Source organism: Phodopus roborovskii, unplaced genomic scaffold (genome assembly GCF_943737965.1).
Source record: "Phodopus roborovskii unplaced genomic scaffold, PHOROB, whole genome shotgun sequence".
Lineage (NCBI taxonomy): Eukaryota > Metazoa > Chordata > Mammalia > Rodentia > Cricetidae > Phodopus > Phodopus roborovskii.
This window is the reverse complement of record NW_026126416.1, coordinates 8,346,124-8,368,550: the sequence shown is the minus strand read 5'-3', so window position 1 is coordinate 8,368,550 and position 22,427 is coordinate 8,346,124.

Below are 22,427 nucleotides of genomic sequence, written 5' to 3'. Positions count from 1 at the left end.
GGGTAGGGGGTGGTTGTCAACAGAGTCATGACAATCCTACAAGCAAGGACTTAACAAAGCTGGCCGCCTATAATGTCACAGCTGGCTGCTGGTGGGGTGCTGGGTGGATAGTGCCCCTATCCATACAGGTGGTCAAGCTGAGCTGGCCTTTTAACTCTGCATTTCTTTAAAAGGGAGAGGGGAGTGTCTCCTGTTTCTTATAAGAAAGAAAATAAGAGGGGCCCATTGAACAAGAGAAAGAGATTAAGTAGCAAAGAAAGTGACAAGCGGATAATAAAGATTTCAATGGTGGTAATCCTTGCCATACAGGAACAAATATGAATGATTTTGTTCTTGAGTTGAGATTAACCACGTCCGGAGAGATCCCCAAATGGAAGTTGGTTGACTGCACGGCTTCTCTCGTGAAGGAAACTCTGTGAAGGCAGATTGACTGTGGATTGACAAAGAGCCCTTGGAAAACTATTGCCAATGAGCTATTTACTCTGACAACTGGGGCTGGGTGGGCTGCATGTGAGCAGACCACACCGGTTGTAGGCTGAACAGGCAAATTATTAGAGATGCAAGATGTGAGGGCATTTACCCTGCCTTTCTTCTGCTCACCGTATCACACACCTCGGGGTCGCCTCAGCCCTGGGGATGCTGCTTAACATTCAAAAATCATAAAAGTTTGGTATTTTTAATATCCATCTCATGCAGAAATTCTGATTTTTATCAGTTTGCATTCAAATTTCCACATATCAGGGGCCATTATCCACCATTCTCAGAGCAACAGGAAGTTGCTTTTATGGGAACATCATAATGAGGAGACTTGTTTGACTCTGAGGAAACTTAATGACTTATTAAGACCCAAGGAAAGGACCAGATAAACCAAGAATTGTCTGGGCAGGATTTATTTTTTAGCTGCTTGTAGGCTATGGATTTTGAACCTGTTGCCAGATCCAGGCTTCTGTTTGGATGATTCTGACTTATATCTAGTATTCATTAGGAAAAACATCTCAAGACACCCCTCTCCTGGTAATTTTTTTTCAGTCTTACCTCACTGTTGTCTTTAGAATGGGTAGAAGGCTGCTTCCAACCAAAATAGCATTTTGTGTTTTCTCTGGCAAGTAGTTTTATTTGCGCAAAAACAAAACCTCGGACTTGCCTACAGAACTCACCGTGGTGGTTTGCAAAGCACGTTCTTGGTTTCAGGATGCTGTGAGCCCTGGGGAGAGAAGAGATATGCTAGGGTTAGCCCTCACCCCTGTGAACTGTTTTAGTGATATCTACTGGAATGATGTTTGTAACCCACATTATCGGTAAGACTACAGAGAATGTCTTTAAAAGAGTGATAAGGAGCCCCAAGACGATGGTAGTGCAGGTGGCAGAGGTGTCAAAAGAGTTGTGGGGAGTGTGTAGGGGAGTGTGGTGGCCTTTATCAGGCAGTGACACTATGACATTTTGTTCCTGTGGTACTTTTTGAATCATGTTTCATTGAGGCAGAGTGACTGACAGCCTTATTTTGTGTCTGATTTAGCAGGTGGATTTGCCTTGACAGCTGTGTGTACTTGTGCCTTACCTGGATTGGCAAGGTGCAGAGAAAGAACCTGGGGGGGGGTCCTCCCCACCTTACCCTGTGTAGCCCAGAGTCAAAATCAGTGCGTGAGGTGAAGACCCACAGAGGCCCCCATCCCCTCTGTCACTATCCCACAGATCACCAAATACAGACTTTGCTCAAGCCACTGACCCCTGTCCAATTAAAGCCGTAGCTCTTAGAGTATGGCTCCCACTATAGAAGCGGTGTGTTCCCAAAAGGACTCCTTTCTGTGAAGTCTAAACTGGGCCTAATGGCAGTTCTAGAAACAGTTTCTTCAGTCAAAATAACTGACTCGCTGATAGCTGCTGTTAAGCCATCTCTTCTTCAGCAAGGTGAAGCTCACTTGTAAGCCTAGTACTAGGGAAGCTGAGGGGAGATGAAATAGTTCTGTGTTACATAATAACGGCCTGTCTCAAAAAACAAAACAAAACAAAAGCACCCCAAAACCAAAAACCAAAAAGAACCCCCCCAAACACAACAAGAAAAGTGTGATTATTGGAGTGTGTGTGTGTGTGTGTGTGTGTGTGTGTGTGTTGTGGCCATGCATGCATGTGTAGTAGAAAAAGGATGAGGTCAGAGGATGCCTTCCTCTGTAGCTCTTCATGTTTTTTTTTTTTGTTTGTTTGTTTATTTTTCTGAGGCAGGGTCTCTCATTGAACTTGGAGCCCAGCAATTGTCTAGACTGGTGAAGGGATCCCTGGGATTCTCCTGTCTCAGGGTAGCAGTGCTGACATTCTAGGTCTCTGCCACCATGCCCAGTTTTAACAAGGATGCTGGGATCTGAACCCAAGCTCTCATACTTGAACAACAAGCACTATCCACTGATCTATCTCCTTGGTCCTGAAAACTTTAAAAACATAATCGGTATATTTATAAACAAACCAAAGGCATTCATGAGGTTGCATTGTAGCGGAAGTGGAGAATGGTTTCAGTCTTTAGATACGGTGTGTAGTGTTTGCTGTGACGCACTTTCCCCTAATACACACTGACCACAGGACTTGCCTACAAACACTAGTGTTCTTTGCTGGGACGTTCCCTGGCCCACAATCCGGGAAGGACAGAAGTGCTGGGAAGCTGACATTATCTTTTTTGGGGAACTGTTTTTCCATCCAGACTGAGGCTAGTAAGTGGTAAATTCCAGCACCCGTGCTGCTGGGATGGGAGTCAACTCTACGCTGTCTTTGAGTCCCATAGGAATGGGCATCAATGCCCACTGTAGGGACTGTGCATCAGTGTCTCCATCGATTCTTCCTCTCCTCACCTCCCTTTCCAGGCCTGTCTCACCACTTCTTCATTCTCCCTCCCATATCAGTGTGAGGGAGCAAAGCTGACTCCACGCTTCGTGCCATCCACTACCATTGGTGAGAATAAAATAAATGAAATAAAGTCATGGCCAGAACACATGTTATCTAAGCTCAGCCTAGTTCAATGGGATACTATCGGGAAGCACTTAAATGATAAAAAAAAAAAAATAGATTTGAGAAAATCATTACACCAAAGGTCTATATGACTAGGAAGCCAGTGTCTTTAGTGATGTCTCTGACTGCTTGAGCTGTCTCTTGGCTAGCATTGGTCAAGTTGCAGAGGGACACATAAACTGTTGCTTTATTATACTATTTTGTTTTGTCTTTCAGGCTTCAGTCACTGGACTTGGAAGGAGTTGCCTCATGGAAGCAGACAAACTCTGGATGATTTTCAGAGTGTCTGGAGGAACCCACTATTTCACTTGCTTTTGGCTAGTGACTTTTCCTCAGCGACTTAGGATATTGCTCAGAGACACAGCAGAGGTTAACTACAGGTAGCACCTGTGATGTGTGCCCTCTGTAGCAATGATGTATTAAGGGTTTTCTTGTTTGTAATGTGGCTTGGAAACAGCCTTGTTAAGCCTAAACTAATTGAAGCTCTTTATTTGAGCCTTCTACTAGATAAACTTTGACTTCACGAGGCAAATCAATTCACCCAGAGAATGCTGATGTTACCATATACTGAGCATGTGTCTTTTGAAGAGCCATGAAGTTAGATTATGCATATACAGACCACTGGTTATTGCATTCTTCTTTAATTCCAATCACCTTTCCCCACACCTTCAGCAATCCCACTTCTTCTAAAAAAAATTATTGTTGTTACATGTATGTCTCTGCACCTGTGGGAGCTTATATATATATATATATATGTATGTATGTATGTATGTATACACACACACACACACACACACACACACATATATATATATATATATATATACATATACATGCCCTGGAAAGGGGCATCAAATTCTCTGCAACTGGAGTTACAGGTTGCTGTGAGCTACAGTGTGGATACTTGGAACCAAACCAGAGTCTTACATAAATAGTAAGCACTCTTGGTTTTTTTGTTTGTTTTTTGTTGTTGTTTTGTTTTGTTTTTATAGTAAGCACTCTTAACCATTGAGTCATCTCTTTGGCTTCTCTGTCCTGCTAGCTTAACCCATACATACCACTAGATCTTGTCCCTGATAAGCGTATTTGAGATTCCTCTCCCATCTCCACATAATTGGTGGTTTGTAGCTATGTAAGACTCACTATAGATATTGGCTTTAAACATGTGAGTTGCTATGATATGAGAAAACACCATGCTAGGACTGTAGGAGTGAATGGCAACTGCTGCTTACATCCAGCAAGAAGTATATTCTACCAATGACCTGAATGAGCTTAGAAGAAGACCCTAAACTTCAAATAAGACAGAATGAATCCCAGTCAATGCCTTGTATATTAGTTACTATCTTCATTAGGGTTCTATTGCTGTGAAGACACCATGACCACAGCAACTCTTATAAAGGAAAAAATTTAATTGAGGTGGTGGCTTATAGTTCAGAGGTTCAGTTCATTATCATCATGTGGGGAGCATGGCTGTGTGCAGGCAGACATGGTGCTGGCTACATCTTGATCAGAAAGCAGCAGGAAGTGGACTATCACACTGAGCTAAGGTTAAGCAAAAGAGACCGCAAAGCCTGCCCCCACAGTGACACACTTCCTTCAATAAGGCCACACCTCCTTCAACAAGGCCACACCCCACTATGAACATACAAGGTCACACCCCACTATGAGCATATGGGGGTCAATTCATTCAAACTACCACAGTCACTTTCCTCATCACTATGACAACCTAAAGAAGGAAAGATTTACTTTGGCTCACAATGTCCATGGTTCTTAGCATCACTAATTCTGGGCCCACTTGATAGAGGGAAGTGCCTACAGGAAAAGGCTGATGGCAGATAGGACACAGAGAAAAGGGAGACTGGAAGGAGCCAGGACAAGATACCTCTAAGCATCTGCTCCCAGGGAACTATTTCTCTAGCTTGGCTGGAAATCTTTAAGTTTCCAGTGCCTTTCAGGATGATGTCATTGGGTGGAGGCCCAGGCTTTGCCATGTGAGCCTGTGGGGGATATTTCATATTCACACCACAGTACCTTGATATTAACCTCTTGAGATGCTCTTCCTGAGGACATTCTGAAATAGTAAGTTTGTGTTGTGTTAAGCTACATCTGTGGTAATGTTTTACACAACTAAAGAAAACTAGTCCAAGTACAGTCATTTACCATATAATGATGGGTCAATGATGGCCTTCATGTATGATAGCAGTCTCCAGAGTCTGCCACCTAATGACATTATTGCCTCCCTAGTTTGTGTAAACACATCCTATGCTGTCTGCACAATGATAAACTTGCTTAAGCACACATTTCTCAGTTTCTCAGAATGTCTCCCCATTGGACGGTGATACAAGGTGTCATATTGGGGAAACACTTATTTCTCTAGCTGTCTGTGTCCTGCCTCAAAAAAACTATCTGAAAATAGTTCAAGTAAGTCTTTAACTGTACTTGGAGCAGATATTTGTTATTTCACTAGTCTTTTCTAAAAACGCTTATGTTTTCTGATCAAAGCTCAGTAGCCACAGTGCTTGGTTAATGGGCATGGCCATATCCCCACAAATAAGCAATGAAATGACAATTGGGGTCTGAAAGTAATTTAGCGAAAATGATTTTCCTATTTTTAGTGGTTGGTTTACTGTCTGAAGATTAAGTCAATGAAGACCTTTAAAGACTGTTAGGGGGAAACCTGCAGAAACAGCTGACCCAAGCTAGTGGGTGGTCACTGACTCTGGACTGACAGATGGGGACCCTGCATAGGACCAAACTGGGCCCTCTGAATGGGTGTGACAGTTAGGGGGCTTGGGTAGTTTATGGGACCACTGGCAGTGGAACCAGGATTTATCCCTAGTGCATGAACTGGGGTTTTGGAGCCCAATCCCCGTGGAGGGATACCTTGCTCAGCCTAGATACAGGGGGAGGACCTTGGTCCTGCCTCACTGTGATATGACAGACTTTGTTGACTCCCCGTGGGAGGCCTCACCCTCTCTGAGGAGTGGATGGGAAGGTGGGGTGGGGGGAGTAGAAAGAGGGGAGGGAAGGGGAACTGGGATTGGTACATAAAATAAAAAAGAAAGATTAAGATAATTTTCAAGGCACTACTTAATCAAATTCTCCCCTGATATGGTTAGAATATGTAAATAACATTTTATTCTCTATGAAAGCTATGTCAGAAACATCAGGACTTTGGGCAGAATTAGCCAGATTTTCACTGACTTATTCCCCTTTCATCTGGCAGGCAGGTAGGTCTTCTATCCCAGCTTTCCTTAGGTTCAGCTGGCTGTGACTGCTTCTGATACATGCTCCTTCTCAGAGCCATGGCACAGGAACCTCCGACGGGGACTGCTACACTGTCTCTTGCCTGTAAGGTGGAAACAGAAAATGTAAGTTCTAATGGATGGTAGAGCCTTGGCCCAGGACACTGGTCTCAGAATCACCCATGGAAGACTGCTTCCAATAAGGAGAGAGATTTTGTGTCAAGCTACTAAAATTCAAGGGTGTTTTGTTTCAGAAAAGAGCTGAAGTGTGTGTGTGTGTGTGTGTGTGTGTGTGTGTGTGTGTGTGTGTGTGTGTATGCATATGTATAGATCTCTCAAGGCTGGCCTCGAACTCATTTGTTAAATAGCTGAGAATAATCATGAACTTTCTGATCATCCTGTTTCACCTTCCCAGAGCTATATTACAGGCATACAATGCCATAGCCTTGTGCTGGGAACAAGCCTGGGGCCTTGTACATTCTTGTCAAGTATTCTACCATCTTACCTACATCCCCAGACCCCAGGGTCTCTTTAAAGTGCAAAGTCACCTTATACCAGTGACATGATGCAATCTGTTGCAAACCTGTTTTAGGAGTATGTGAGTTGTGCATAATTCTAACATGCAGGGCCATGCTCAAAATAGATGCTCAGCAAAATCTATGTGTTGGGATCCAGGATAAAAAAACACAGTGATGCTTTACTTAGTTCTTATTAAAGTCATGGCCTCCTATAGTATAGTTACAAGTAAATTATATACACACTTTTCAATTCTTTTTGCTTTCTTGGTTGGTATATAATCTTGCATTTCACATTTATATTAAATTTCCTCATAAGAAATATTGAACATTCGATATAAAAATAGGGATTCCTTTGCAGCTCTACCTCTTTTTTTATTATTATTTTCAGAGTTGTTAACTTGCTTCAGCACTAATCAAGCACTTTTGACACCAGTTGCTTTAGTGGGTGTATAGTTTCTATCAGCAGGATTCACGCCCTTTGCTGCCACACTGAGTTCTAGGCAGTCAGGGGCCATAGTCTTCCCTGTTAACTTGTGGCTCAGAGCTTCATATACATTGGTGGTCAATAGTTTCCCACTGAGTCATTCAATAAGAGCGGCATTTTCCCTTTATAGGCACATATATGCAAGTGTAGCCTGCATGAAGAAATGTGACTTTTAAACCCAGCTAACTAGTGATAAAAAAATTCCAGCTGAGCATCTATAATGATTTTAGGTCCAAGTGTGAAAGATACAAGCCTGGACTCCCAGATCTGGGGGAACTAAGGCAGGAGGGTGAAGAGTTTAAGGCCATACTTATAAGCCCCATGGAATAACCAAATCTTACAGGGACAGGGAAACTTTAGAAACACAAACATTTAATAAAATCCTTTCCTAAGGTTATAAAAGAGGGGAGAGAAGAGACTCCACCCCCTGAGCTGCCTGCAAATTACAGTGGTATTGTAGAGAGGCAGTTTTTATGAGTCATCATCCATGCTGGCTGGAGTGGGCCTTTCTATGATGCAGCTGCCTACAAGTCACCCATGCTCCTGTGCGTAACCCCTCACCTAGGCTTCAGCAAGTAACCCCAGTAAAACTCATTGGCTCACCAAGCTGAACTCTACTGACACTCTTTCTTTTTTGTGAGTCTGTTGTCAGTGACCATCCAGGATTCTGGATGTTTTTTCCCAGCTACCTAGGAAAATTCACACAGCTTTTGGGCTGCATAGGGAGACCTTGTCTAAGAAAACATTACAAATCTGGTTCATGATTTGTCTGTAGGTCTCAGGGGGGGTGGAATGACAACTGGATGGACAGGGATTTCTTTGTCTGAGAGATTTCAGAAATCAGTAAATTGCCCGTGTTATAAGGAGAAAAATAGAAGCTTTCAGGGAAAATGGGAAGCTTTTTCTTAACAACAGGTACGTACCTTGAAAGGTGCTGGAATCTGTTTGCCAAGGGTTTCCAGCCTCCAGTGGTATGTACAGCCTCATGGGAAATTCTGCTGGGATGGGCTATTGGGGTCATTATAATTAGATGGGGTTAGGAATTCTTTGCAGACTTCAAGATGTTAGAGGCGTGAGTAATTTTGCCCACAGAAAGAACTGTGTTTTAGAGCAGAGCGCTAACTGTATTTGGGAACATCCATACTGCTGGCTGAGTTCCCTCCGCTGAACTAAGCTTTCTGTAGAAGACTGCTGAGCTTCTTTTCTCCTAGTAGATCTGAAGGAGTTATTTGGTCAATACAAAACACCACACACACACACACACACACACACACACACACACACACACACACACACACACCAAAAACAAAAGAAAACCTTCAGTGTTTAAAAAAACAGAATCCAATTTTCATGTGGCTGTTTTGTTGGTTTGTTTTGTTTTGAGAGGGCCTCGTGTAGCTGTTTCTTTTAAAAATATAATATCAATTCTTTAAGAATTTCATGCATACACATGTGCAAGGTATCTTGATTACATTTATCCTTCCTACCCCTCCCCCTAACTCCTTCCAGAGCCATCCCTACTCCCTTCCAATTGTGAGTCTTTTTTGAAAACAAAAATGAAAGCACCCAGTCTAATTTGTATTGGAAGGCTGGTTTTGAATGCTCTGTGTAGTTTAGGCTGGTCTCAAGTAAACAGTCCTGTTTCAGCCTCCCAAAAGCTGGGATTACAGTTGGGCTCCATCAAACCTGGCACAAAGGCTTTTTATTTATTTATTTGTTTATTTATTTACATGCTACAAGTTAAGAAATGAAGTACTGATTTACTACTCTTTTCCTGAAAGAAACTCCATACCCACTCTAATCACACTCACAGTACACACTTCACACATACCCACACTACATACTCTACATACCCACAGTATACACTCTAAACATATCCACAGAACACATGCTATACACCACAGTACACACTCTACACACTCTGACAGTACACACTCCACACCACCCCCACAGAACACACTCCACATACAACAGTACACACTCTACACACACCCACAATACACACTCCACACTCCCACAGCGCACACTTTACACACACCCACAGTACACACTTCACATACCCTCATGATACATACTTTACACACAACCACAGTACACACTCTACACACACCCACAGTACACACTCCACACACACCCACAGTATATGCTCTACACACACCACTCCACATACACCCACACTAAGGACTCACACTAGGCACCGAACCACAGAGATACTGCCACACTATGGAATTGCATCCCACTTTGTCTTGTAAATTTGGCAGGGCCTTGGCTTTAAATTAACTTCTCTTGGAAAGGATATTCTCTCACTGTACTTGAAGATATTAATGGGTAACAGGGGTTCCTGCTGGAGACAGTTGGGACCAATAGACAAGTTAATGGAAAACACCAATAACAATGAAATGTTCTTGCTTTCTCTGAAGAATGAAAGGGACAAGGGAGTGGAGATGTGCATTTTACAGACAGAAATAGAAAAATCTTCTTCTATTTTGAACAATTGTCATTGGCTGATTTTCTGGGGTTTCTCTTCTGTTTTCACTATATATGATTGAATTATAATGATATTTGATGTTTTCAACACAAAAACCATGATGGAAAGGGGTCAAGTAAGACAGAAAAGCATGATGGGAAGGGGTCAAGTGATCGTCAAAGGGAACTGAGCAAAAGAAATAAAAATCAATTCAGAGCTTGAAGTCCTCCTCTTAGAAGGACTATTAATGTGCATCACTAGCGCCCACCTCCCGTCTAGAAGGGTAGGTGTTCATTACATGCTTGCAGAAACCATCCTAACAAGCCTATTTAATGTTCATTGTATTTCAATGTTCTCAAATGGCTGAGCCAGAAAAAAAAATCATTTTTTTATAAAAATTTAAATAAATGATTACAATGTTTCTCCCTCTTGGATTCCCTAAGTTACAAAAATGCTGAACAGCAGATAACACAGCCCTGAATTTCAATGGCTTTCACACGATGAATACAACTATAATAGCAAATAAATTCATCACTAGATCTCAATTTATTTACAAAAGATCCCAGCTGTTGCCCAATGCTCCAAATGGGTGGAGGCAGTTTTGTTCACAGGAGTGGGTATCTGGCTATTGAAAAGGCATTTTCAGGCTTTATTGGCAAGAAGAATCAGCCCCAGGAATAATGCAATTATAAACAACCGCTTGGATATGTGAGTTGAAAGTATTCATTCAGAAAGGGATGGAATAGCTAATAATCTGCAAGGGTGGTTTTGTAAGATTGTTCTCAGAAAAGGTAGTAACTCCCATAATGAATAATGAAATGTAGCACAAAATTTCTGGTGAAATCATAAAACTGAACACCCTGGAAGTCTCACCGTACCAAGTCACCTACACAGACTAATAAGCAATCCACAGAAAAATGCTTAAGAAACTTCTTACACTTGTCAAATTGACAAAAGAGAATCTAAATGATTCTTTGAAGCAGGATGTGAAGAATAGCTGTTAACCTGATTATAGTGATGCCATTCCTGATGCATTTATTTGGAGTAGTGATGGCTGAATTGCACTGATATTAGCAAGCTTGTCATGTTTACTGAAATGATGATACATATTAAAAAAAAACAAACCTGTCTTTGAATATGGAAGACTGAGCATGTGGACAATAGAAGAGGGTCTTTTGCTTCCCTGTTTTCCCTTACCAGTTATCTGACTCACCTGCCCTGTTGGAATGGTTTTGTTATTGTTGATGCTCTGGTCCCACCCCTCCTAGGTCTGGCCTCCTTGGGTGCTGATGTCTGATACACTCGTAGTATCTCGAGAAATACAACTGAGAAGCCATTGTCCCTGAGCTATTGAGGTATCTCCATGGACTCTTTTTGTTCAGTTAGAGATAATTTCTACTGCTTCATTGGATGGCTCACCAATCTTAAAACCATGCATTTTAATTTTTGAGCAGGATCAATTACCTAAAATATTCATAGTACCATAGGCTTCAGGTTTGGACAAGCTAGATCTGAAATCTCCCTGTCTTCAGGATTTCCCCAGTTTGTGCTCTGATGAAGAAAGGGACAAGAAATATGTATATAAAATACATGTTTGGGTCCAATTTCCTTACTGAAAATTTAAACTTGGTGGCTTTAGTTCTTGCCATTCTGTCTATATATCCAAAGCTTTGATTGGAACCAAAGGTTTAGTCCATCAAAATATAAGGATGGAATCAGTGTGTGCTTCTAAAAGGTATGGGTGTGAATAACAAAAGACAAAGGGAAGTTGCTTTGATCTGAAGGCTTATATACCTTCAAATTCATATCTAGAAACTAAATTGCCAGTGTGTTTGATGGTTAGGAGGTAGGGCTTTGGAAGGTGATCAGATCACAGAGGCAGCAGCCACCTTACCAATGGGATTAGTGAATTTACAAAAGTGATTCCAGAAGTCTATCTCACCTTTTGACTAGTATAGACTTAGAATGAAGGGCCATCTATGAATTGAATCTGCTGGTGCCTTCATCCTGGATTTTCCAGTCTTCCAAACTGAAATACATTTCTAGAATAGAAGCAAACTAGGACAGAAATATAACTTGAGCCATTGGGTATTGGAAGGTTGTTGGCATCTATGGCTAGCTCTTAGCTGGTTGTTGAGTGATACCTATCTAGAATGTGATGGGTTAATTGTTGAGACAATGGGAATAACTGGAGAATATTTTTGTAATAGGTTGGTCTTAGCATCATGACAGCTACAGGGTTCCAAAAACAATGAAAACAGAATCCATACATTCTAGTGAATTTAAACCTTTGCTTCCTCTACATTTGTTGCCTTCTATGACCTGAACATATCCTATGGCTAGCCCATATTGATTTAGAGCATGAGTCTAGTTACATGTGAAGTTCACACAAATCAATAATAGTTTTTAATATGTCTCATGGAAATATGTATTGATCTAGGTTATCAATAAATATAATCAGGAGACAGAAAATTTGCTTAGTGGCTAAGAGCATAAACGGTTCTTGAGAGGACTCAAGTTCAGTTCTCAGTACTCACATCATGTGGCTCACAACTGTCTGCAACTTCAGCTCTTACAGGCAGACATCCTCTTTAGCCTCTGCACGCACTTGCACTCACATACACATAGCTTCTTACCCCCAACCATGCACATAATTAAAATTAAGTGATTTTTTTAAAGAAAGAAAATCAGTAGGGTGTAGATAGATATGTACAAGAAAAGATTTATCATGGGAATTAGATCATGCTACAGAGGCTGAGAAGTCCCATGATCTGTTGTGTATATGCTGGGCACCAGGAAAACCAATAATGAAGTTCCATCTGAGTTAGGAAGCTTGGAAATTGAAGCTGATGGTCCCTGATGCTGTGTGTGGTATTCCGATCACAGACCCCAAGGCTTCAGGCTTTTGGGGATTGAATGATGCCCACCACACTGAGGAGGGACACCTGCTTCGTTTATTCACCAGTTCAAATTGTAAACTCTTCCAGAGGCATTTATACAACCTGAAACAACATTTGCCAGCTATCTAGATATTCCTTAGCCCAGCCAGGTTGACCTAAAGTTAAGTGCCATCGATGTCACAAGTGTTTTCTTGTCTATCTTCTGCTGTACAATACTATTTTAAGTAGGCAAAGATGTACTACATTTGTTTATGTGCAGAATAGTACATTAACTGTGTGAAGGTGTGTTACTTTTGTTTATGCTGCACACTTTTAATGATATAAGGATGTGTGCTTAATTATGAAATGATATGTTGCATCTGTTTCACCTTGCCTGCATAAGGATCTGATTGGTCTAATAAAGAGCTTAACAGCCAATATCTAGGCAGGAAAAAGGATAGGTGGGGGGTGGCAGGTAGAGGGAATAAATAGGAGGAGAAATCTAGGCTCAAGAAAGAAGGAAGAAAGAGAAGAAAATGGGGGTGGGGTGAGAACAAGGTGCCTGGGGTAAGGAGCCAGGCAGCCACTAGCCAGCCTTAGGGACAGCAAGAAAGTAAGAAAAGGTAAAAAGCCCCAAAGCTAAAAGGTAGATAAAGAGAAACAGGTTAATTTAAAGTTAAAAGAGCTAGCCAGAAACACACCTAAGGTAGGCTGAGCATTTGAAAATGATTAGAATAAGTCTCTCTGTCATGATTTGGGAGCTGGTTGGTGGCCCAAAAGAAAACTCCTGCTACAATCTTCCTAGCTCATTATTGTGGCATTGGACAGAGAATGTACTTTTTCTCTTTTTATGGTCTCACCAACAATAACCATATATCCATATGATTTGTTTTCTTTTGAAACAGTCTTGCTGCGCAGTCCAAATGGGCTGAATTCTTTATCCCAGGTTCCCAAACACTAGGATTGTGGGCAGAGCCCTCCACCCAACTTCACATATTTGCTTACTGCTTTATTTCTGGCTTTTCTCCCAAACTGTAAGCACCCAGCATTGGCATCATCAGCATTTGAGCCTCCAAACCATGTATAAAGAAAGCCAGGCATTCAGTTAGTACTCACTGAACACAGTGCAACAAATGAAATCCTGAATGCATGTGTGCAGTGAGCCCATGTGCTGGTTAGTGTTGATTGTCAATGTGACACAACCTGGAGTCACCGGGAAGACTGAACATCAGTTGACAATTGCCATGATCAGATTGGCCTATGGCCATGTTGTAAGAGATTTTCTTGATTGATGATTGATGCGGGGATGCCAAGTCCACCATGAGAGGCATCATCCCTACACAGGTATGTCTGGGCTGTATAGGAAAGTTGGCTGAGTATGAGCTAGACATCGAGCCAGTAAGCAGCCATCCTCCATGGTTGCTGCTACAGGTTTGTGCCCCAACTTCTTTCATTGATGGATTGTGACCTGAAAGTGCAAGCTGAAATAAACCCTCCCCTTACCCAACTTGCCTTTGTTTTGTCATAGCAACAAGAAAGCAAACTAGAATAGCATGCATCCTAGGTTTTGGTATCAGACACTCTCAAATAGTCTTTATCCTTGAGGCCCAACCAACCTAAGCAATCCTTGTTTAGAGATATAAACATCCTCCAACATCAAGATGGCATCATAAATATACAAGCTTTTCTCTCATGGTTTAATAAGAGGCTGGATGAACCCTTCAGTACACTTAATTCTCCATTACTTAGCTGTTCTTCATTCCTTCCATATGTATTGTGGGGGCTTGTTATGTATATTTATATAATTTCTTATTATTCAGGTTCATAAAATATCCTTTATGAGAGCAACTACCCACAGCTGACCCAGATGCACATAAGGAAATGTTTGTTTCTCAAGGAGCCTTCTGTGCAATCCGCCTCCTCCCCACTGTGCGCTTCACTGATGGAGCCTAATGGTTCTAAACACTGCAGCAGCTGCTGTGCCCTTGTGATTTATTGACCTACTGTGTGTAGAACAATCCGGATTTAAATATTAACATCTGGGGCTATTCTTGCCAAGACTGAATTTTCAATCTTGCCCTGAGGAAAGCTTCTGGGGGTGGGGGAGTAAGGGGTGGGGGGGTTGGGGTGCTGTCTGCACTCAGGGTGGTTGTCGATGTGCCTGTCAATCTGTGTGTGAAAAGAGTTCATCCATGGGATCCCATTCTACCCCATTTCATAGATGCCATGAATTCTGTTCCCAGTTGCACACACACTCCTCAACCTTACATGACCTGTACAAGGACGAAACAGGCTTGCTTTTGCATCTGCTAAGCTTGTTATTTTGAGACGTTTAAGTTCTCTTTATTAAACAAAGCAACCTAGCTGTGTTACAGAAGACCAGGATACACCTGCACTCTTTGGTTTTTAGCAGTCTACTCCAAGCCAACACATGTGGTTTTTTCTCTTTTTAATTGTGGAACAGAATCACAAAGGTTGAAGCTGCAATATTAGGGTTCCAGAAACTGCCAGGAAAAAAAAAATAATAACCCTGCAGAAATACAGCAAGAGAAATGAAGACACAGTGGAGGGATTGGGAGCTAATACCCAAATGTTCCTCAGCTCACAGTGGGGGACAGACAATAAAGCACGATCCTCCATGGAAAATGTCAGAAGAGGAAAATGCCTTAAGCAGCTAGGGAGATGACTCCCATGGTAAAGTATTTGCCTTGCAAACTGGAGGACCTGATTTCTGATTCCCAGCATCTATGTAAAGAGCCATACATGATAGCTGGTGCTTTTAATCCCACAGATGGCAAGATAGGTGATGGAGACAGATCTCTGGGGCTTGTTAACCACCCTGACAGGAAAAGTTCCAGGCCAGTGAGAGACTCTATCTTAGACAAGAGTGTAACATACCAGGAAGTGACACTGACCTATGCACCCATTCAAATACAACTTGCTATTCGCAAGAGCACACATACATGAGAATGCATTGCATATACTCACCTACTGACCTTTTTGTTAGCAATACAACTGTCCTCCTTTGGGATTGCATTATGGTCATCTGTGAGGCGAGGCCTGCTGCCACTGTCCCATATCAGAGGATTATGTCACACATTACTAGCCTGGAAAGCTGTCATATTCAAAGTACGAAACCCAGTTTCTACCAAGTACATACTGTTTTCACATCTTTGAAAGTGGAAAATCATGCCTTGAGCCACTTTAACTGGAGACCATCTATGCTAATGGGAAATAACCAGGCTATATAAATAGAGCAATCTAATTCACAGGCTGTACCAAAAGGATGCCTATAATCTCTGCAACAATTGGCCTTATACATCCAGAACTTAATCAGTAAAGGATAAAACTCCCCTAGTTTTTGCCAGTGTTCTACCTAGGACCAACCAAGAAAAGCCAAATTTGCTGTTCAAACCAACTACACTGGGCTGCTAGGTAGTCTTTCTTCAGCTTCTTTGGGCCAACAACCTCCATCCAGGGTACACCAGAATGGAAAGCTTCCCAACCGTCTACTAGAAAATGCCCCCAAGCCCCTGCCTTCCTTTAAGCATCTCCCTAATGCAAGCCATTGCATGCTCTGAATGAGAAGCTCTCCTTGGTCTCATTTGGGCAATTGATTCCACACAGTTCACAGAAGAAAAAAAATGCAAGAGGCCAATAAACATGAGGGGAAAGCTCAAATGAAACTAATATTTTAAAAAATGCAAATTAAGAAAATAATGTCTGTCTTGCTTAGTTTTGTTTTGTTTTGCTTTTGGAGGGTGTCAGCTTGACAAAAGCTAAAGTTATTTACAAAAAGGAATTCCAACTAAGAAAATGCCTCTTTTGATTGCCTGTAGGTAAGTGTGTAAAGCATTTTCTTGATTAATTATTGATGTGGGAGGGGCCAACCCTTTGGGGATAGTGCAACCTGAGGTAGGTGGTCCTGGGTTCTATAAAAAGGCAGTGTGAGTAAGCTAGGAAGAACAAGCTAGTAAGTAACATTCCTCTATGGCCTTTGTATTAACTACTGCCTCAATCTCCTGCCTTGATGTCCCTTCATCCTGGACTATAAACTATAAGCTGAAATAAACCATTTCCTTGCCATGTTGCTTTTGGTCATGGTGTTTTATCATAGCAACATAAACCTAACTAAAACAGTGACAAACTTTTTTTTTTTTTTAACCTAATTGGAAGGGCACTTCATTGTATTAAACAAGATTAAAAGAAAAAAAAAATGTGTCTGTCCTTAAGCCTAGTAACTCCAATTTGAGAAACTATTTTGCAGAAATTTTCTCATACATGTAGTATAAAGACATTCACTATCTAATTGTTTGTACAGACTAAATGTCACAAGCAAAATGGATAAAGTTTGGATTGGCCATGCTGTGGAGTTCTCTGAGATCATCTGAACAATACAGTGCTGGTGACAGAGAGAAGGCTGGGGTAAATGGCAGGGGAGAAGATGCAACAATGGCCACAGCCTGTGCATGCTCTTGGACTCTCTCTAGCTGCTGGACACAAAACCATAGAGGTTGGTTCCTGAAGTGAAGTCTGGAAAGTGGGGGAGCTTTTGCTTTATATGTATCTTCATTGTTTGTGTTTTTATTATGATCATGAACAACCTTGGTAATGAAAAAAATCTAATTGAAAAATGAATTAGCTGGGAGATTCCATTTTGAGAATATTATTCACTCCATCACCTATTTTTCTCACTTCTCCTATTGTGGCTAAGCTGTGCAGACTATGGAATGGGTTTTGATGATAGCTTTGATTCTTGGAACAATAGCAGGGATAATGAGGGGCCCATTTCATTGACAATGCTTAGCCACACCTTGTCAGAGGCAAGACAAACATTGGTGCAGGTGTCAGCACAATCCAGTCTCATTTATCTGCTATTATCCAGGAATGAGCTGATCTCACAAGTGAGTTTTCCAAAGTAATAGAAGCTCATAATCCCTTTCAAATGCTAGACTTGTCTTCCCTTCTTCTTCTTCTCCTCCTCCTTCTCCTCCTCCTTCTTCTTGTTTTTTTCTTTTTTCTTTTCAGTTTAAGTGGTTTGGGGGAAGATCCTTCCTAAAGAGGCTGTACAGCTCTGTTTTCTTAAAGACAGAACCCATCCTCAAAGACTACAATAAGGGAAATGATTAGAGATCCCCAAGCTGTGATTTCTATCTGTCCCCAATGGGAGAGACTACAGGGGATGGGGAAGCTTGATTCTGCTTTGACTTGCAACCAATTGCTGTGATTTCTGAATTCAGATCTAATAGGATTTTTACCGATTCCCTTGCTTTTATGCCTCCCTTGAAGATAATGTAGTTATTGGGTCTTACTCTGTCAGAGGAAACTACTAACCATTGCTCATAACTTAATGTCTAATTGCTTCTCCTTGCTTTGTCCTCAAGGGAACCCAGTTAAGAGATTAAGGTAAACACATTTCCATAGGTGATCCCAGGAAACACAAGGATGGGTGCTTGGAAGGAGAAGGAAAGAAACGGAGCTCAGCAAAAGGCATATTGATGAGCAGCTAGGTTGGGGAGGGGCATAAACTCACCATTTCCTGGGCACTATCTGAAAGATAGTGGGACTTGTCTCATTATTATGTCACCTTCAAGTAAGGAAACCAGAGGATGTTTTCATAATACTCATCCCTCTTATCTGCCCCTCCCCCACCATCTAAATGTTATTTGAGGGACAAAGCAGGGGAATAGATCTTTAGCATTTTATATCCTTCACCTTGGCTGGACCATATGACATCCTCAAATAGATACAGAAACAAGAAGGAATGGAACAAACAACCCCAGAATATTGGACTACATCCTCTCATGATCCCATGAGGCATAAGACAGAAAGAGATGGACAATGAAGGATATATATATATATATATATGTGTGTGTGTGTGTGTGTGTGTGTGTGTGTGTGTAATTACAACATGTAACCATCACATATATCCTGATTTAAACTGTAACAAATGTAGGGTTTGCGTGATAACAAATTTGGCTCTGACTAGATATTTACTTTTGAAGAATTGTTATTCTTACTTTAGGTGTGATGGTGGTATTCTGCTTATGTTTCAGGAAGAGACTTTATTATTAAAATATCCACCCTAAAATATTTATAGATAAGACGATATGATGTCTTGAATTTTCTTACACAAAAGGGAGGAAGTGGACAGTGGCTGGGATTAAATAAAATTGCCCAGGAGTTAATAAAATCCTGTGGCTGATGCTGGTGGGATTGGCAGATCATGATACTCTGTGCTCTACTTTTGCATGATTGAAAATTTATACAATGAATTTGGTAGAAAATATCATACAAATATTTCATTATAGACTGTGGTATGTACGGCGACAGCCATGCACAGTGTTCCTATTGTGCCACTGAACCTGACCCATGGGGAGGCCAAGGAAGGCCTGTCTGGGCACAGTATGTGCTTATGTCCCTATATTGATTCCTTATTATTAAAATATTGTTTGGGCAAATATATTAAAGCCTCTTATTTTTTTTTGTTAGAACCCCCTCCCCCCCAGTGCTAGGAGCTGAACCCAGCTGTGATGCATGCTAGTCAAAAATTCTACTGCCCCTCCCCAGTCTCCTCGAAGTGTATGCTAGGTAGGTTTTCTCTTTCTTATCTCTACTTTTGATAAACCTTTATCTTTCTTTTCTAACTTGAAACTTGATCTGAGTATGAAGCTGAGAGAGAGCCAAGGGTGTCATTATCTGAACAAAATGTACATGTCTAACTGTTAAGTCATTGTTGAGACAGTTGTGAAAGAGTTGAATGTTACAAGCAGTTTTCCCACCTGCCTGGTCCCACAGCTGTGCCAGCCCCAAATAACACACAGAGATGCTGTATTAGATATAAAGCTGTTGGCCTGTTACTAATGTTTCTTATCAGCTAGTTCTGTCTTAAATACTAACCCATTTCTATTAATCTAAATGTTTCCATATGGTCTTGGCTTACCAGAGAGAGGGTCCAGAGTTCTGCTCTATCTGTCCTCCATGTTGAATCTCCCCTACTTCTTTCTCTCTCCTCCTTGTCTCCTAGTCCCACCTATCTTGCTTTCTTGTTGGCCAACAGTGCTTTATTAATTAACCATACGAGAAACATATTTACCGAATGGCATTTCCCATCAGGTGAATTTCTCATCTTGTCCATCAGTTCCTCAGTGCCCCAACCAGCTAGACATGCAACTGTGTCTCTTCTTGAATCTTCCCCATTTGTAGAATAGAGTGCTGGTGGCATTGCATGATCCCAAGGACAGAAAAGGTCAGTTCTACTTGTTTATCTTGAGAAATCCTCTGTGGGAGGTCTTGGACTTCCTAGTTAGAAGTTTGGTTACTCTGGGCAGTCTTGTAAGGAAACACAAGCCATGTGAGGAGATCATTGGCAATAGTCCTGGACTAGCATTAAATAACCAAACCTACGAGGAAAGATCTTTCTAGCTCTCTTTTCATAAGAGACCCCAGCCATCAGGTTTTTGTAGTGGAAGCCTTCAGACATAAGAGTAGAGACATGAAATACATATAGTGACATGTGTGTAAGTATAATAGAATGATTACTTCATGACACTAAGTTTTGGAATGATTAGATACCAGTTGCAACCAGAACATAGGTCTAGAATAATGCTTCTGAATTTGTAGGTGGTGACTCCCACAGGGGTTGAATATCAGGTATCCTAAATATCAGATATTTACATTATGGTTCATAACAGAAGCGAAATTACAGTTATGAGTTATCAATGAAATATTTTATAGTTGGGGCTCACCACAACATGAGGAACTGTATTAAAGAGTCATAGCATTAGAAAAGTTGAGAACACCCGCTCTAGACGCTGGTAATGTAACTGCTAGGAAAGGTAGGGTTGAACTCAGGCTGAGAAAAGTGAAGGAAGCCTACCCACAAATCCACTGCTTCCAAGAAGAATAAAAAGTACCCTGAAGACCACTTCCTGAATATAACACCAGCAGCACAGACACTGAGATCGACAATTAATAAATTAGAATCCTGAAACTGAGAAGCTTCTGTAAAGGAATGGACACAGTCAACAAGACAAAATGACAGCCCACAGAATGGAAAAAGATATTCACCAATCTCACATCTGACAGAGGGCTGATTACCAAAATATACAAAGAACTCAAGAAGCTAGTTACCAAAACACCAAATAATCCAATTAAAAAGTGGGGTACAGAACTGAATAGAGAATTCTTAATTGAGGAATCTAAAATGGCTGAAAGACATTTAAGAAAGTGCTCAACATCCTTAGCCATCAGGGAAATACAAATCAAGACAGCTCTGGGATATCATCTTACTCCTGTCAGAATGGCTAAAATCAAAAACACCAAAGACAGTTTATGCTAGAGAGGATATGGAGAAAGGGCAACTCTCCTCCACTGCTTGTGGGAATGAAAAATTGTACACCCACTTTGGAAATCAGTATGGCAATTCCTCAGGAAAATGGGAATCGGTCTATCACAAGATCCAGCAATTCCACTCTTAGGCATGTACCCAAAAGATGCACATTCGTTTAACAAGGACATCTGTTCAACTATGTTCATAGCAAAATTATTTGTAATAGCCAGAATCTGGAAGCAACCTAAATGCCCCTCTACTGAAGAATTGATGGAGAAAATGTGCTACATTTACACAATGGAATACTACACAGCAGAAAACAACAATGGAATCTTGAAATTCACAGGTAAATGGATGAAACTAGAAGAAACCATCCTGAATGAGGTGACCCAGTCACAAAAAGACAAATATTGTATGTACTTGCTCATATATGGGTTTTAGACATAGAACAAAGGATCACCAGCCTACAATCCACACCTCCAGAAAAGCTAGGAAACAAGGAGGACTCCAAGAGAGAGATACATGGCTCCCCTGAGAAGGGGAAAGGGACAAGATCTCCCAAGCAAATTGGGAGCATGGAGGGGAGGGGAGAGGGAGTTAGGAGAAAGAGAAGAGGAGAAGAGGAGGGAAGAGGAAGACATGAGGGAGCAGGAAGATTGAGTCAGGGGAAGAATAGATGAGAACAAGACTAGAGATACCATAATAGAGGGAAGCATTATAGGTTTAAAGAAATCTGGCACTAGGGAAATGTCCAGAGATCTACAAAGATGACCCCAACTAACAATCTAAGCAATAGTGAAGAGGCTACCTTAAATGTCCTTCCACAATAATGAGATTGATGACTACCTTATATGCCATCCTAGAGCCTTCATCCAGTAGCTGATGGAAGCAGAAGCAGACACCTACAGCTAAACATTGAGCTGAACTCCTGGAATCCAGTTGCATAAAGGGAGGAGTGATGAGCAAAGGGGTCAAGATCAGGCTGGAGAAACCCACAGAAACAGATGACCTGAACAAGGGGGAGCTCATGGAACCTAGACTGATAGCTGGAACACCAGAGCCCAGAGCCCCTGAATGTGGGTGTTAGTTAGGAGGACTGAGCAGTCTATAGGGCCTCTGGTTGTGGATCAATATTTACCCCTAGTATACAAATGGACTTTGGGAGCCCATTCCACACAGAGGGATACTCCCTCAGCCTAGACACATCGGGGAGGGCCTAAGTCCTGCTCCAAATGATATGACAGACTTTGAAGATCCCTCATGGAAGGCTTCACCCTCCCTGGGGAGCAGAAAAGGGATGGGATGGGGTTTGGGGGGAAGGGGAGTAGGGGAGGGTTAGGGAACTGGGATTGACATGTAAAACAAACTTGTTTCAAATTTAAATAAAAACAAGCACCCAGAAGTAAATCAAACATGGCAGCAGCTGAGTCAGGAAGATCACAAGTTCATTGAGAGTGTGGCTATGAAAAAAAAAATCTGAAGTCATTACATAATATAACCCTATTTTT